This window comes from Podarcis liolepis (genome assembly GCF_965112155.1).
Source record: "Podarcis liolepis genome assembly, chromosome: 5".
NCBI lineage: Eukaryota > Metazoa > Chordata > Lepidosauria > Squamata > Lacertidae > Podarcis > Podarcis liolepis.
Genome location: NC_139556.1, coordinates 32,709,993 through 32,728,421, shown reverse-complemented (window position 1 = coordinate 32,728,421; position 18,429 = coordinate 32,709,993). Strand labels below are relative to the sequence as shown.

At 42.0% G+C, this 18,429-nt stretch overlaps 1 protein-coding gene across 9 annotated transcripts in view; it reads right to left on the bottom strand.

Annotated features, from left to right (window-relative positions):
• Positions 1-18,429, bottom strand: part of COL13A1 (collagen type XIII alpha 1 chain) — a gene marked incomplete at its 5' end in the record, with an annotated part of 200,991 nt that overhangs the window by 135,617 nt on the left and 46,945 nt on the right. For all 9 annotated transcript variants that reach the window (XM_083503100.1, XM_083503099.1, XM_083503097.1 and 6 more), the window contains one exon: positions 6,620-6,689. The remainder of the gene's footprint in view (positions 1-6,619; positions 6,690-18,429) is intronic.

Genomic DNA, 18,429 nt, shown 5'->3' with positions numbered 1-18,429 from the left:
CCTGTACAGTCTTATGGTGATCTTTAAACCTTTGGTGACCCTAGAGAAAAACTCAACTCACAGCGGGTGCCACACCTATCCCAAAGCATGACAGATTAGTAGTGTCGGTTTCCTGAGCCTAAGGAAACATAGATTTCCTTATCGTGTCTATAAATAACATTAAAACACTGTGTTTTTACTTCTGTCTATATTGTTCTTATCTTTAGTGCTAAGATAACCAAGACACACACACACTTATGTATCCTCCTTACAGCTTCACTTTACTCAGTCTTCTGTTAAACTAAAAGTACAAATTTTACAGTTTGGACCATTTACAATTTCCCTGCTGCTTTCAAAAAGTCTGCAGATGAACTTGTGTTCTCTTTTCCTTTCTGCACACTAGGCAGAACTCGGAAATCAGGGAATAATCTGTGGGAAATATGGTGCAATGTCACTTATGGTAAACATTTATTTTCAAGAAGGAACACGAGGTCTCCTTGTTTATATCTCGGAGGACCTCTCATGGACTGCAAATATTAATATGGTTGTGAGGAAGGTGCAGGGGAGGTTGTATTTCCTGAGAATGCTCAGGGGACTGAATCTATCCCAGCACCTACTTCTGTCCTATTATCATAGTACCATCGAGAGTGTCTTAACCTACAGTATATTATCGTGGTATGGGAGCAGCTCTGAAACGGATAAAAAAGCTTTACAGAGAACAATTAAAATTGCCCAGAATGTTATTGGGCTCCGACTACCAACCCTGGATGAGATCTTCACGTCTCGCATCTTGAAGAAGTCACATAATATTCTGAGAGATCCCACCCACCCTGCTCACAACTTCTTTGAACTATTGCCTTCGGGCAGAAGATATAGGACGATGAAAACACGAACCACACGCCTTCTGAATAGTTTCTATCCAAGAGCTCTGATTGCACTAAATAATGATCTCAGGGCCAGTTGCAAGGTTTAGCAAGCAGGGAGTAGGAAGGAATGAGATAGGTTTTAGGTGATGTTATGCCTTTAATAGGTCATGCTATATTCTGGATTATGTTATGTTTTATAGATTATGTCTGAATAGGATGAGAGTGTCGGAGATACGTGCAAATGTATATGTGAACCCGGTCTTTGGGTGGGTGTTTGATTTTCGTTGTTGTGTATACTGTGTATATACGGACAATGACAATAAATTTATCTTAATCTTAATCTTAATCTTTATAGGCACCATAAGGGGCTGGCTTTAGAAGAGAACCTTGAAAACATCATGCTGACTCTCCTAAAATTTGAGAAAGCTTCACGTCTGCCCACAAGGACCACAATGTCTAGGATCAAGAATCCATCTAGGCCATAAGCATATCAGGCATTGGGGGGGGGGGTGTCAAGAGTGTAGTGTTTTCCAAGGTCTTCTCCTGGTTTAATATTCACCGTGAGAAAGCACACTTGCATTGTTCAAAGTCAACCAGAGCCCCGCCTGCCAAACCACTACTCCAATTCCACATTCCACCCATTGAATTCAGTAGAGTGACTGAAATGGATGAGAGTGGGAATTTTGCAGATGGCATCCGTGTCCATGGAATCTTTGGTAATGATACAACAGGTGCCTAGAGGCAAAAAAAGGAAGTCACAGATTCATGTATGCATGTTACCCAATTATTCCTTGGTTATGTAGTCACTCATCCATTCATTCGAAACAAGGCTACCTCTCCAGAGGAGAGTAGGAACAACACAGAATGACTGCTGAAATATTGGGAGTGGGGCATGTCACAGAGAGCAAAGTTTTCTTGAAACGCCCCCCCCCCCATCTTCGCTCAACACTAAGTGGAAGCATATGATTCAGCTACCCAGTAAAATAAAGACCTATTTCTCATTGAGAAATGTGGCATAAATAACTACTCTTAAGTTGAGAGGTGTCCCAAGAGTATTTCAGCAGCTGACTAGATCCCTCCTTTTGATAATGGCCAGTGCAAAAGAAGACAATGACAGACATTGAGGGATATAATTTTACAAGATGCTCCAGTTTGCTTGTGGACCTCGAGGCATTATGAAAGTCATGCTTTCTCTGACCTGCTGGTATGCAGACAGACAGCACTACATCACTCTTGCTGTCTGCTCTTGCTCACACTGTTTATGTTTTAAAGCGTTTGTTTCATACACATCTTCCAGAGCAATTACGCAATCAGACGTCTCAACCTCCGTGTGTGGTGTTTGCAGTTTTAAAGTCCACACACCACACGTGTGTTCTCTCAGGTGTGTCAGTTGTATTGGTGAGATATTGCAGCACTTTAAGAAAATTGTCAAGAATGTAGAATTGGGGGGGGGGGGACTCTTAGGGCATATGGAGGTGCCAGTGCAGCTGCAACAGGGGTGCTATTTGGTTAGGGAAAAGAAGAGTTGCAGGAATCTGAACAAGGTTCCATTTTTTTGTTACTTTTAAGCAGGCACTAAGTATTTATTTATTGTTTTGTCCAGCCTTTCTTGATGTTTGTTTTACATTACTGGTGTTTGCCTGGTTTTTAGTTTTGAATTTATATTTTAAATTTTTTATTGTATTGCTTTTATCTCTTGTTGGAAGCCGCTGCGAGGGGACATTGTTCTAAAAGGTGGGTTTCAAATATTTAAAGGAAATATTTGGTACAAGATTAAGTTAGGACTGTCACTATACTGATGGACCAATCCGGATCTGAAAGTAAATAAATACATAAATAAATGCTTATATGCATCCGTATAAAACATACATGGATAACCTTTTTTGGCTCAATGGCCTCTTTGTCCTCCAGGGACCCCTCTGGGGGATGCATGCCAGTTCTCCGCAAATGTTTCTGACCCCTACACAAACATCAGCAATCACACACATACACCATAGTTTTCAACTGTTCTGAAAATGCCAGGACTGCCATGAAAACCCTACAGCCATCATGGCTTTTTACTATGACATACAGAGGTCCGAATTCTGCAAGTGGGGAAAGGGAGCAGGGGCAGTGAAGGGTGGGGGCAGGGGAAAGAGGAGGCAACCTGGCCCCTCATTGTGGTGCAGCAGGAGCCACGGGCAGGGTTAATGGTGGCAGCATGGGCCTGGCTCATGCAGTCACAAAAGGACCCGCCTTGCAAACATCTGGTGCAGGTGCCTCCTCTGACGCCCAAGGTGGGCTGATGGAAGCCTCACAGTTTCACTATATAGCATCTAACGGTCCTGCATATAACAAATACATTTGCCGGTATAGTATTGTTACATACCCCTGCTCAGCCAGCCCCATCCTTTCCCCATATTTCATCAGCAGTGTGCATATATAGGGAGGACAAAGTGGGGGACACACACTGATTTAGAATAGAATGTTCCTATTTTCATCTGAGGAGTGTTGGAGAGTTTGATCCACATAGACATGCATAAAGCACCACCAACTTTTCAGTGGATCCTTTAGATCCATAGAAAAGGGTGAGTACTTTCCTCCCCATTGCTGCTGGGCTTGATGTAGATGTCTCTACCTAACCCAGCACTGTGATGAAGAGGAATATCATGCTATCCACTATTAACAGAACAGAGTGGATGCAATGTCCATTTTTGTTGTGGTTCTGGATTATGTGGAGGGGTTTAAATTGCCCAGCTCAGTATTGCAATGTTACCTGTCTGCCCCCAACCCAGTCCACCATTGGTGCTGCTGAACAAGGCACCCTTCCTGTCCAATGTAATGTTTCAATCAAATACAGATCAAAGTATTCTGGGAACAAGAAACGGCACTCCTACCTGCTCTGTTTCCCAAAGGTGCATTCAGGAAACATCAGAGCAGAGGAGAGTGCCGTTCCCTGTTTTTGGAGTGCTCTGATCTATTTTCAATGGCAGCAGCTACAGGACGAAAGAGACACTTCATTCAGTGGTTTTGCCACTATATGGTACTAGTGGGATTGTTGTCCACAGAACAGACAAGCTGGATCGGAACTATGAGTCATCAATTCCCCATCCCTGCTATACTCAGTCTTGTACATGTACATATACACACTGAAACACACACCACACACACACACACACACACACACACACTTATTTGCTGCCTCATTGTTACATAGGCATGTGTAAAATTAACTTAACAAATGTTGCTCGTAACATTGAAACTCTTCTGGCTTCAAATTCCTCAGATGTTTCACTTGAGAAAGCACCATCAAAACTGCTTTGAATTTTGCTTTAGGCAAAATTTTGATGACAACTGTTCTCTGACAACTGCAGAAATTCACTAGTATAATTCCACTTCTTTCCACATTTACCGCATGTGTGAGATTATCAACAGTTCTGCATGGCCATTCATAATTCCCACCAGCCCAGTGAATTACCTCTGAGTAGACATGTGTAGGATTGCACTATTAGAAATTAGAAAAATGCATGATGTTACATTTTGAATAGGACTGCAGTGTTCATAGCTTTTCTACAGCTGTGTCCAGTGGTATAAATGTGAAAAAACACATTAATACAAAATATGTTGGCTTTAACAGCCACATTTTATATTGCTGGCATTGATCACCTTGCAGCCCTGACATCATCATCATTATTATCAAAAGCAGGAGTAGCCAAAGGATGTCATTCTAAATCATTGCCTTAACATACTGAATCCTTCTAAAATTGTGCTTACATTCCAAAGGTATACATTACTTTGATTCAAAGCAGCCTCAATGTCCTGAGCTAGCAGTCTCACTCATTAAAATATGTTTTATTAAAACATTTCATGAGCAAGTCTCTACAGAGGAGACTTGCTCTCCCCCTCCTGATTTCCTTGAGAAATGAAGATTTTTCAAATGTTCATTCTCATCAAAGGGCTTTTGGGATGTCAATAAGAACATTCAAAACCACTGCTACAGCCAATCCCCTTCACTGCTACTTCTCCTCCTTTCCCAAGGAAAAGCCTTGGCTTAGGGAAGATGGATGGATAGTTGACAGCAGAGGGACTGACATGTGGAACACTTTTTCCAGTTGGAGATCATAGGGGTTGATTTTAAGCGTAACAATTTCTGGGAGAAAATGAACGCACACACATCATTTGTAGCCAATAAGAGGCAATATACAGTCAAACCCCATGATGCCCAGTAGGAAAAGACATCCCATGTGTCATTTGCTGATGAGGAGAGACTCTCCTGTGTAGATGAAACCATTCTCTCCTCCCTTTCCCCAAAGGAATGTTTTTTTTCCATTGGAGAAGGGAGAGTGGCAGGGAGTGCTAGAGGTGGTGTACGGGTCCAATGCAAACCCCGATCAAGATGGCCAATCTAAAATGCCATTCAAGCACAGGTTGGTTTGCCTTTTCAAGCACTTATATATTTGACATATGTCTAGATATTTCTACCAGTGTGTTTTGTTTCTATTATTTAATTAATTATTTTTTTAAAAAAATACCTGGAAGTATTCAAGCATTCTGAACAAACATGGTTTGTAGGAAATGTTTATATAAAATAGGGATGAACGAACTACCTAGATGAACACTCAGTTTTCCATACATTCAATCTTAAATTCATTCCGTCCTATTTTCCGTGAAGTTTTTTTAAAACATATGAAAACTTTACACCAAAATAGCACACATTTTTGTATGTGCTTTCCTCATAAATATGCATTTTGTGCAATTTTTATGGATTCCCCTCTAAAATGCGCATGTTGGAACTGAAAGTGCGTCACAAAATCCAGAGAAATACACAACTCAATTGCTAACGAAGGTCCATTCCCTATAGAAATCCAGAACTGTGAATTAAGCCAGTTTGCTTTAAAATGTGGACCAAATAAATTTCCCCTCTATCCCTTAAATAATATAATTAAACACATGTTGCTTGTTGACCTTAGAATTCAAAGTTTGTAAGTCCTCAGATCCTCTAAACATTCAGATGCCTTGGCTTATTACTACCCAGTTTTAATTTGTCATCAGAGTAGCTAAATCAATGCAAATTAGAATGGCTGTGACATATTTGCCTTCCCAAGAGATTATGACATCACGGTACATCAGTCTGTGGCATTAACAGAGGTAGGGTTTGAAGAGAGGAGAACACTGCCAGGGGTGCAGGGTGGGGGGTGCAGTTCGCCCCGGGTGTCATCCTTGAGGGGGGGGTGACAAAATGGCACACCGCGGGGGGTGGCACTTACCGCGGGGCCTGGCATGCAGCGAACCCGAGCCACACATCTCTCCTGGGACTGACGTGGTGGCTCACGGCCCCACACTGCCTGAATCGGCAGCATGGGGCTTGTGTCGGACTCTGTGGGCAGCTCGCCGCTCCGCCCCCCGGGCAGATCGCTGCGGCGCCCCGGTGCATGGATCGCAGTGTCCCCATGTGGCCCTGGGTGCTAGAGCAGCTAGCTACGCCCCTGAACACTGCAAGCATGAACACTACCAGAGTGTTGGTTTTAATTGTTAGTTGAGGAATAGGGGATAAATATTTTAAAACAAATAGAGTAATCAAAGATCAAAGGAGACAAATAGAAAATAATCATAGAACAAACAAATATTCCAAAACAATGCTGGTTTTTACACAACCTTCAATGAACTCAAGGGCTTGCCTTTCGCTTTTGATCAAAGTTGCCCACTCCTTCCCTACCCATAAAGACTCAAATGATACTCTATATCTACTGTATATAAAAGCAGTCATAACCACCATCACAATATGGAGTTCCTACCTGCAGGACAGTTGCATCGCTGGTGGATGTCTCTAGCTTCCCGATGTCTTGGCATGTTGAACTGTAATCTCTATAAAGTGAAGGCAGGAGGGGAAAGCTACATTAATAATAATGAAACCCAAGACTTGTGCATGTTAGAAAACAGCTTTTGAAAGGAATTCAGCCCAGAAGTGTAGCGAGGAAAAGACATCTGGTCTTGGATCAAAGACAGACAATTGCCTTCAAATTGAATCTCAACATCCGCTTGACTGAAAGCAGGCAGAGCAAATTTGACAGAATTTCTAAATGTGATTCCTTGCTGAAGGGCTGGATTGCTGCAGAAAGGGGCAATTACCCACGCAGGGGAAATTCCATGTGGCAGACACAACAATTTAGGTTTGGGAGCACTCTTCTAAATACAGTAGCCACCATGGGAATGTCAGGCAAAAAATGTTCTCCATGTAATAAGACAACCCAATCCAATCACTAATGTTTACACATATTCAACTACCACATCACTTCCCTTAAACCCTATCCCTGTCTCACCCTCAGTCACCATAAATGTAGAATGCAGTTGCAGTTGTGGGGTGAGTACCTACCTGAAAATATTATGCTCTTTAATAGAGAAGACTAATTTCTGACAGCTGCATCTACTACACATACGCCAACCCTCAGTAATAAATCTGCTCCATCAAGTGTTGCTAGTTCTCCTCTACATTATTTATTTAGACAATTTATATACCGCTTAATTACATCAATCTCTTAGCAGATAAAGTTATACAGTGCCAACCAGTATAGACAATATGGAGCTAGGCAGACCATGGATCCGACTCAGTATAAGGCAGCTTCCTAGAACATTTGGGAAACTGCATCAGATTCATGTGCCACGGCCAATGCAATGGCACACTATTGCAACTAAGTAAGGAGCTTTGCTTCAAATCCACCATGTATCATATTCACCTTTTCTTAGCCATGTACCTGATAAGAGGAACCAACACTGTCAGAAATAGGAACCTATCTTTAGCCTCCTTGATCTGTTTTTAAGACTCAGTATATGGTGACCTGAATTTCCTAAGTACTGTACTGAGATGCTCAGCAACACACACAAACTTAACCACTTCAGACTCGGAAGGAACGGCTGTGTTATCAGATCATTTATTAATCTGGCTACAGTCCAATGCAGAATTACTCGGGAGAAAGTCTTGTTGAATTCAATAGGGCTTACTTCCAAGTATGGTTAGGTTCAGGCGATAAACCTGCAATCCCTAGCATATTTCTGCTAGAAATTAGGTCTCACTGAATTCAGTGGGACTTACTTCTAAGTGAAAATGTTTAGGGCTTCAAATAGATTTGAAGCCAAAATTCAGAAAGTTTACATACAATTTATATATATATATATAAAAACCCTGGCTTTGTTTTATTTATTTATTTATTTTATTAAATTTCAATTTATAATATAGATATGCCATTCCTTCTCCCTCAACCTTCACAAATCTGTATTTTCAGATAGTTGTACCTTACATATTATCAGGGTCACGTTAGGGCTATAAGAAACAGTATTCAAATCTAGGCTTGAATGGTGAGTTGTCCAACCCAGGTGCTTGAACTCAATTAACTGAATGGGGTCTGATCTGCAGGCTGGTACTGCTTTATTAACTTGGCATGGGAAAACAACTAGGCTACTAGTATTTATACTGGGCTGGTCAATCCAGAGATGTTATACTTCCAACCAGAGGGTCTGAAGCTTCACACACCTAGTCCCTTCGGTGCCTTAAGACTTTGATGGCTCAGCATAAACAATAACTTACTAGGCTAGGTCTCAGCCTGTGAGGTTTTCTAGTTGAAACCATGGGGTTCCCAATAAATACTATGTAACTGTGTGTGTTCCCTTTAACAAAACCTTTGGATGCATATGAACCTCTGTTCTGGAAATGTTCCACTCTTCATCCTTGATGTTTACCTCAAAACCAGTGAGAGATTCTAATTCTGTATCTTGGATCTTCTCAACTGTGTGTATTAAATTTCAGCTAGGGCCATAAATAGGACATCCATATCCTTTAGTTTGATATGTAACCTGGTCTTTGAAGACCTAATTGCCTCCTTTTATACATCCAAGTGTTAATTTAAGGATCTTACCACAGGCGTTTGCCATCTCAGTAAGATTGCTCCATTAGGAACTTGTAGGGTACCATATGTCATTCCTTCTGGCAAGTTCAGGGATGAGGCCATGTGACATGATTTGCATGGTCAGAAGGTCTCTGTGACAACTCGTCCTCTAACAAGTGAAAGCTAATGCTTCAGGCTTAGAACACAGCTCTTTGATGTACTGTTTATAGCACCAGAATATGGCAAATGCAAAGAGAATGGCAGTCAAAATGGGAAGGGCAGTCGGGATATGAAAAAAGTGGCCTTGTTTTCCGTTTTTGGCTGTGGCCAAATATTGTTGCAACTCAAGGGTGGCAGAAGAAATGAGAAGGCTATTTTGGCTCTCAAGACAGAAATGCAGCATTTTCTGGTTTTTTTGTTATCAGAAAAGACTGTCACTTCCCATACTATTCCAATAACTTGGGAAATATGCATCTTCTGACCTAGGGCACTACCAGATGGTTGTCATTTTGGGGTAGGATTCAATCACATACTGGTAAATTCAGTTTGTGCAATTAAAGTTGATTTGGTGCTCTTGCACAACAAACCAGCTTCTACTCAAAACCCGACTTTTTGCAATAAGGAGAGTGACAGGAAAAGGCACTGGGAAGTGTAGGATAATGACTGCTTGATACGACATTGTGTAATCTCCCTGCAAGTACTGTACATCAGAATAAATGCTCAATAAATAACTGACCTTGCCTCTCTGCCCCACAAACTTTGTGCAAATAAGCAGAGACAAATGTTCAATATACTAGCTGTTCAGAACTGACCCTAGACTGCTAAAGACAATTGAAGAATGGTGGTCATAGGGCTAGAATTGTCTCATGAAGCTTAATATATTGGAATGTAAATTGGAAGACATGGAAAGACCATTTCTGTATTCGCAAGGAGAAAAGCTACAAACCCCTATCTTCAACAAAATTGTGGGTTTCCACCAAGGAAAATGATGTGATAATCAAAACAACTTATTTGGTATGTAAGTTTTCAGATTGCCCTTCAAGCAAAATGGAAATGACAAAATCTATCCTTTGAAAGCTAGTTTTAGGTAGCCTGTGCGTAGCACTTTATAGAATATAAAAGGCAGGTGCACATCATGGAGAGCTTACAATCGAAGTTTGACACAGGGGAAACAGCAGAGGGCTGGGAGAGAAGTGGAGGCAGGAGCGATATGTGAATGTTTCATATACCTGTGCCTATGTTACAGGCTTAGTTGCAGTAGGGCATGGGAATTAGGGGCCTGACCCAAAGACCTCACAGAAAAGGTAGGTCTTAAGGAGGAATTTAAAGGAAGTAAGGTGGTATCACACAGGTATTCTGGTAAGCAGCTCCAAGTATATAGTGCAGAAAGGGATAAAGAGTGGAGTCTTTTGAGGGAGCAGAGGGAAGGTCATGGTTGGGAATGTACAGGGATATCAGAGCAGAGATGAGACCATTACTACTGGATCACCAATGAACTAAAATAATCTCTTGAGACCACTATCTTCTGTATTCTTCAAGATGATCGATTTTAAATCCAAAGCACAAATGTACTGGTATAGTGTGGGTTTCTTTCAGCATAAAGTTGGGTCTCTATTCATAACTGAAGACAATGCAGCTCCCACTATGCAGCTCCTAAAACTTCTCCAACAACTCTAAAAACAACAAATGGATTTTTGGATAACTTATACATGCCCAGGTTGCCTTTGTCCAACAAGCACAGATGCAAAGTGATAATAAAGTCAACTTTTAGAAGTCAGAGTCACTAGTGTTACCTGCTATGGGAGAAAGTTGCCTTTTCTCTTTGAAAGCTTTGCCTATGCCTAAAATGCCACTGTTTTATTTTTTGTCTCATAAATGCTGAAGAATTTCGCCTTGCAGCCAGGGTACTCTCCGTACCATCTACATCATTCTCAGTCTACAAACACAATTGTCAGGGAAACACAGTTGGCAGAAAACCTCATGCCATTGCTTGCTGCTCACTGTCACTGGCAGTACTTAAGGAACAGAACCTGTGGGGTGGGGGGAGCATTTAAGGGCACTTGTCCTGGGTCTCCACATATAGAGGAAGACACATCAATGCTGACAAACAGCAACCGAGAAGGGTGGTTGCCTCAAATTAACATTCAGCTGCTGAATGCTAAGCTTCTGGGTGTTCAACAGTTCTTGTTAGTGCAATCTTTCTGAACAAATCAGGATCTGATCATTTTTGCCAGGGTATCTGTCAATAGTGCATCAACAGGCAGGCAAAAACTACAGCATGTCCCAACTGATATGTGCATCTGGATATACCCATGCTCAAAGTATGCATCCCATTCACAAGTCCTTCATCTCCCCCCCCCCCACCTCTCTCTCTCTTCTGAGTGTTAGACAATATGCATGGATCATATTTTAATTGGCTTTCAGTGTCTTAGGTTCATACGTGGCTGGAGGTCCTTCCGCAGCTAAGAATATTAAAATCAAATTTACACAGTGATCCAAGTAATGCTTTACAAAGAAACCAGTCCATCAAAACTTCCATACACTGATCGTATTTTGAGAAAAGCATACTATTATGTGATGCTTTCGAATGCACCACCCTTTCTTCAGAGTATCTAGTGGCATATGCAGGGCTCCATTCGGGTACTTGTCAGGACCAGCTGTTTAGTATCAGACACAGAAAGAACCTCTTTATACATCTTGACTTCAGGCCATCTTTAGCCTTTAGTTAAGTGTTCTTGAGTTGTCCTGAATTTAGTCAAATATGCAGCCTGATCCTATCTGTGTTTTACACATGTGGAAGTTCCACTGAGTACAGTGAGGTTTGTTATCAATAAAGGAAATGGAATTGCAGCATTAGGCCACACTCTGGAGTGTACTTACCAGGAAACAACTCTCACGAAACCCAATGGATCTTACTTCCAACAAACCAGCTGCCAGTGATGGCCCTTTTCAAAATGTCATCACCTACAGAACCATCTAACCTTGCTGGGAGTAGAGAAGAAGCAGTTACCACAGCCTCTAAACAAACGGTTGTCTTTGTCATGTTCTTATAACCTCTCCCTGTGCCCCCAATGCTTATTGTTGTCATAATCATATGCAAACCACTTTGTGAGGTCCACCTGAAAATAAATACCACGATCTAAGACATGTGGAACAGCCAGATCCAAAAGAGAACAGGGTTCCTGCACCTTTGATGGTTGTATAGAAGATGGAGTTACAAGCTAGGTAAAGGTAAAGGGACCCCTGACCATTAGGTCCAGTTGCGGACGACTCTGGGGTTGCGGTGCTCATCTCGCTTTATTGGCCGAGGGAGCCGGCATACAGCTTCCAGGTCATGTGGCCAGCATGACTAAGCCACTTCTGGTGAACCAGAGCAGAACACGGAAACGCCGTTTACCTTCCTGCCAGAGTGGTACCTATTTATCTACTTGCACTTTGACGTGCTTTCGAACTGCTATGTTGGCAGGAGCAGGGACCAAGCAACGGGCGCTCACCCATCGCGGGGATTCGAACCGCCAACCTTCTGATCGGCAAGTCCTAGGCTCTGTGGTTTAACCCACAGCGCCACCCGTGTCCCAGTTACAAGCTATACCTGTTCAAATCCTCTCTTTTCCTAACTTCTTAAAGGTGGATCAACCCTGTTGTTCTTCTGCACCTGACACCCTTAGCTGTGATCAATGTAATTAGGATCAGTCATTAAAAAACAAGAAAAAGGATAGAAGAACCTTCCTGGATCAGAGCAAATTTCCATTTAGTACTGCATTCTTTTCCCACAGTGGTTAACCCAGAGGTTTTCAGGATGCCCATAGCAGGATATGAAGGAAACAAACAATATTGTTTTTGTTTGTTATTGAAGTACAGTGGTACCTTGGGTTACATATGCTTCAGGTTACATATGCTTCAGGTTGCAGACTCCGCTAGCCCATAAATAATACCTCGGGTTAAGAACTTTGCTTCAGGATGAGAACAGAAATCGTGTGGCGGCTGCACGGCAGCAGCAGGAGGCCCCATTATCTACAAGTGGTGCTTCAGGTTAAGAACAGTTTCAGGTTAAGAACGGACCTCCGGAACGAATTAAGTACGTAACCAGAGGTACCACTGTATGCAGTTTTGTGTTTTTATATTGTAAACCACCTTGTATTCTTCAAATGAATGGCAGTATAGAAATTTTAATAATAATAATTTTTTATTTATACCCCGCCCTCCCTAGTTCAGAAAACCGGGCTCAGGGTGGCTAACGACAAATTTAAAACACTTAATTGATGCTACAAAAAACAGCATAAAATACAGTATAAAACATGAATAACAATAAAATAAAAAATCAATTTAGGGGGGAAATCCATCCAATAAACATTAGCTGATCACCAGGGCTAGCTAGCTAAATTAGTCCTATTTGGGCCAGCGAGGAGACCAGGGGAGAATTAGCTGTGGGATCCCAGAGTGGGTAATCTTCATGAAAAGGGGAGAGGGAGGGAAGGAAGGGGAATAAAAGATCAGGCTAAGTTCAAATTGAAAGCTAGGTAGAATAGTTCTGTCTTACAGGCCCTGCGGAAGGAAGTTAAATCCTGCAGGGCCCTGGTCTCATGGGACAGAGCATTCCACCAGGTCGGAGCCATCACTGAGAAGGCCCTGGCCCTGGTGGAGGATCTAACCTCCTTAGGGCCCGGGACCTCTAAACTATGATTATTCATGGACCTTAAGGTCCTCTGCGGGGCATACCAGGAGAGGAGGTTCCAGAAATACGAGGCCCTAAGCCACATAATAATATCCCTTCCCAGCTTATGCCCCCACCAGTGGTGTACTGCCTCTGAATAATGATGTTTCACTTAGTTTTTCTGGCTAATAGCCACAGAAAGGCCTCTCCTCCATTAATTTGATTATTCTCATTTTGAAAGCATCTAAATTGATGGCCATTGCCACATAGTGTACAGTGCCAACAGGAAATGCCATTAGTTAATTAGGCTTCATGTGAAAAAATACTTTCTATTGTCTGTCTTGACTCTTTTGGGTGACCCTAGTTCTAGAGTTACCATGGCATTCATCATTGAATAAGGATGCATCAAAGTCCCATATAGACACAATGTATGAAGCACAGAAATCCATTCAAATGGCTTGAAAAGGACAACGTCCTTTGCATTTACTGCTTTGGGGCAGAACTCAGCCGAAGATAAGGATGGATCAGCCGCCAGATTTAATGACTGTTAAGCACATGCTTTACTTTTCTGCTGAGATCAAGGAAGCCCAAGTGTGCTTAACTTTCTAAAATGCCCCATGCTTGCAAAATAAGGAGGAAAGAAACCAGGTTAAAGCTGAGCTGCTTCATTAATTCAGTGCATTTGCTTCCCTCCGCCTCCCTTAAAAACCACACTGTGCTTTATTCTGTGTTGTTGTTGAATGATGTGAACCTTGCAGCTGTAAAACTCATTAGGAGCCACTGTAACTTGTTCATGAGAATGTGACGGTAGAAGTACTGACAACGTGAAAAAGAGTAGGGACTTAATGCTCTGCTTGGGGGGTGAGTCATTCTATACTGTTTTCTTTCCTGGTTCCATTCTGCTATCCATCTCTCTTGTCATCCTATATGATAGTCTCCTATCCTTGCTTTCTCCATTCCTCTCCCTGTCTCTTACCAGAATTGCCTGTATTTCTTTTCCACTTTATCTTGCCTCAGCAACTCCCTCATGCCTCTCTCCTCCATACTTGCTTGTCAATCTTTCCTTTGGCACTCACAGAGAACAAAGTAGAAAGGGCCCATTACCGTGTATCATTCTCTTCTCACCTGCTCTGGTTAACTCCAGCAAAGCAAGTGCAACCGCATCTTGATCAATCTAATAGAATACACTTTTTCCATGAATCTAGTGTTTCTCAAACTTGGGTCCCCAGCTGTTGTTGAACTACAACTCCCATTATCCCTAAGTAGCAAGACCAGTCAGTTGTCAGGGATGGTGGGAGTTGTAGTCCAACAACAAAAGGTTTTCCCAGTCATGTGCCATGGAACCATGTTGTTCCTTGCAAGATTATCATGGGTCTTTCACTAATGGTAGACAAAGGAAGCTTAACTACCATTATTGATTTTCCTCTGCAATTCACAGCAAAAATTGTTGTTTCTTCAGTTTGTAAACCACCTTGTGTATAGTGATATAGAAATTTTATGCTTTCTTTCTTAGTTTATGCTGTGCTTGTCTTGTATTTCTGTTTTAATAGCTTTTAGAATATCTATTGATGTGTTTTAATGTGTTGTACGTCGTCTTGCGACCTTATGGTGAAAGATGGTATGTAAATTCCTAAAGAAATGGACAGATAAACCAATAGAAATTTCAAAAACAAAACAAACTGCTGGTCTAGGGAACATAATTTCTATGATTTGGTCAGGAGGAAGTGTGTATCTATGGTTGTTGAGCATAGTAATATCTTTGCAGTACTGCCTAGAATGTCTCTTTTTTTACCACACGCACCACCAGCCCCACCATTTATATAACAAACTTTGTGTTTGGGTTTCAAACATTAGTTATTCAGTGTATGTTAGCGAAATGAAATGCCAATCATTGTGATGGATGAAGAGCAGGGGAAAGTTGGAAAGGGGAACATTCCAAGCCCTTGAGGCATCAGGCATAAGCCTGCATTTTATTAATGTTTGATCAGGACTTGTATATTAAAGAGGGCTTAGATTTTCAAAAGTTTCATGCCAGGTAAGAAGGCTAGCTGCTTAAGAAAACACTGGCAATGTTTTTCCTAGACAAAGGGGCCCCTTGATTGATAGCAGAAAACAATTCTCAAAGTCGTAAAAGCTGAAATTACAGACTGAGTAAGGACACTGACCCTACATGTTATAGAAGATAAAAAAGGCAGAGATAAACATGATTAGGAATGAGTAAATAGTAAAATAATGCCAATGTGCCTCCCAGTAAAATGAGCCAGATCTTCTAAGGTTAAAAAGGCCAAGACCAAATGGAGAAGCATCTAGTTGGGAAGAGATAATGGGAAAAGCAGCTTGCTGAAGGGGGGGGATGTAAACTGAAGAGGCTTCTTCTGAAACTGTTTTAAACTGAGTTCTTTTTTTTCTTTCTCTCTCTACTTTAAAAAGGCCTTATTCCTTTTAAGAGGCTATCTGTGTTGTGTATTAAATATGTTGGCTTAAATATAATTATGCAAAGGATTTAGAAATGCTAGATTCTTATTTTCATATAGTTGTAAGAGTTGTATTTATCTTGAAATTAAGTCAGCCACCAGTCTAGCCTCCCTGCCAGACAGGAAGACGCCATCAAATGCTGTCCTGATATATTAGCTGTCAGACATTTGTTTAGAAACCTTCAAATGAAGGAGATCTTTCAATGTTGATGTGAAACTCAAGATCCTTGACATATGTTTAAAATAAAAATTTAAGATTAACCATTTGTTTTAGAAGGCAATAGGGCAGGGAGGGCAAGAGGTGAGCTGGTAATTAAGATTCCTTGTTGAGACACATGTAAGATATATTACTACTTATTTGTCATTTATAGATGTAACAATATATAGCTCTTTGTGTTCCATATAAGGACAGGAGGATGGGTGTATCTTTTTGTGATTGGTTCTAGCAATCAGCCAATAGGAAATTCAACCAGGCTGATTGGACAGAGGCAGCCACAGGAGGAGCAAAGGGGGCTGGATTAAGGGAATATAAGGGCTGGCCATAATGGCAGGAGGCCAGGCCAGAGCTTGGTAACCATATACCACTGTGCCTCTCATTTATTTGTCTGACAAATAAATAATTATTTTAATTTCTCTATTGCTGCGTTGAATATTTCATTCCAGCTAAGCGTTAACCACAAGCAGGGTGCTACATTTTATGGTGCGCCTGTGACTCGGATCAGTGGTCTGCTGGAACGCAGCCCCTTCGCCCTATTGGGCAGGGTACAAGAGAGAGGATCTCTAAACTGCTTACCCAAGCGCGCACTGGTAAATTTTTCCAGGGGGAACGCAGAAGTCTCGTCTGTCTGATACCCTGCTCACTGGCGGCGACGGACCGGGGGGAAACGGAACCAACCAGGGGTAAGTGCACAAAGGGATTTTTGGCCCTCCAATTAATTGGGAGGAAGAGAAGTCTTGATCAAACTTCTGCGTCTCAGTAAGTGGGAACTGAGTACGCTAGGTGGTTGGGTATATCAGATGGTGGTCTGGTGGGGGAAAAGGGAAGAATGGGAGGTAGTGTGTGGTGAAGTATCTAGCGCATTGTATGTGTGAGAAAGTACAGAGCAATCTGTAGCTGACCTGAGTGTGGAGTGGGCAGTACTTCGGTTCCTGGTAAGGCGACTTCACCAGGCAAGGAAATCCACGAAGCGTGTGTGTGAGTGACTGAGTGGATACTTCACAGGGCCATACAATGGGAGTTGGGGGTTCAAAAGGGGAAAATACACCTCTTGAATGTATGTTAAATAATTTTAAGAAAGCCTTCTCAGGGGCGTATGGAGTCAAAATGACGCCAGAGCGCCTGAGAACGTTATGTGAATTAGAGTGGCCGAAGCAAAATACTGAATGGCCATCTCAAGGAACCTTTGATATAAATTTAGTAAGCAAACTTTGGTCTAACATCGCCAAAGAAACTGGAGGGTGCCCAGAACAATTTTCATATATAGATTCCTGGCTGAGCACATTAAATAAAAATCCTCCATGGATAAGGGAATGCAAAGTCCAACGATGCAAATTATTGGCTGTAAAAGCCGAAGCTAGGAAAGGAATCTTGCCAAATAAACTCAAACCCATTTTTGAGGGACCAGAGGAAGAGCTGCTTCCACCTCCACCCTATGCTCCACATCGAAGGGAGCCTAATCCAAACACTCCACCAGTTGTAACCCCAAGGCAAGAAAGTGGAATGAATAATGGGGCTGGAGTCACAGAACTTGATTCCTTGATAGATTATGATAAATATCTTCAGGAGGCATTGGAGTCCTATAATAAAGCCCAAGCAGAAGTGGTTATTCCATCTGTGAGTCCCAGTAGAACTCCATCTACAGTCTCTTTTAGTGAAACAACTGATTGCCTACCCCAAACCCCTGTACATCCAAGTCCTAGAGAATTATTACAGAAGTTACAGGGAGACCTTAATCGGTCAGCAAGCAATACAGCCAGGCGTATAAGGCTGCTAAAAGAACGCCTTGGGACAAATACCATCCCCTATGATTTGAGGCCCCTAGAGCAAAGCGAAGAGAAAGATCACGTAGTAGCCCCTCTCAGAAGAGTATTTGATGCACTTGAGGAGCCTGTGCTGGTTAACGGGCAACTCGGACCACGGCCACCTCGAACTTCGACCCTGCAATATATTCCATTCACGACTACAGATCTGATGAATTGGAAAACACACACCCCATCTTTCGCAGAAAAACCTCAGGCTATGATGGACTTGGTGACTTCAATAATAAATACTCATAGTCCTACTTGGACAGATTGCCGCCAGCTCCTGAATACTCTGTTCACCACTGAGGAAAGGAGAGACATAATTGAAAAGGCACAGATATATTTGCGTGAGCAGGCCAGAGTGGGAAATATTTTTAATATTGACCGTCATCTCCAAGACAACTTTCCCTTGGAAGATCCTAATTGGGATCCAAACAATGTAATTCACCTGGCCAGACTTACCACCTACCGCCAGACGCTTGTGCAAGGTATCCGCAGGGCATGCCAGAAGCCCACTAATATGTCTAAAGTCTCAGAAGTAGAACAGAAACCAAATGAGAGTCCAGGAGACTTTT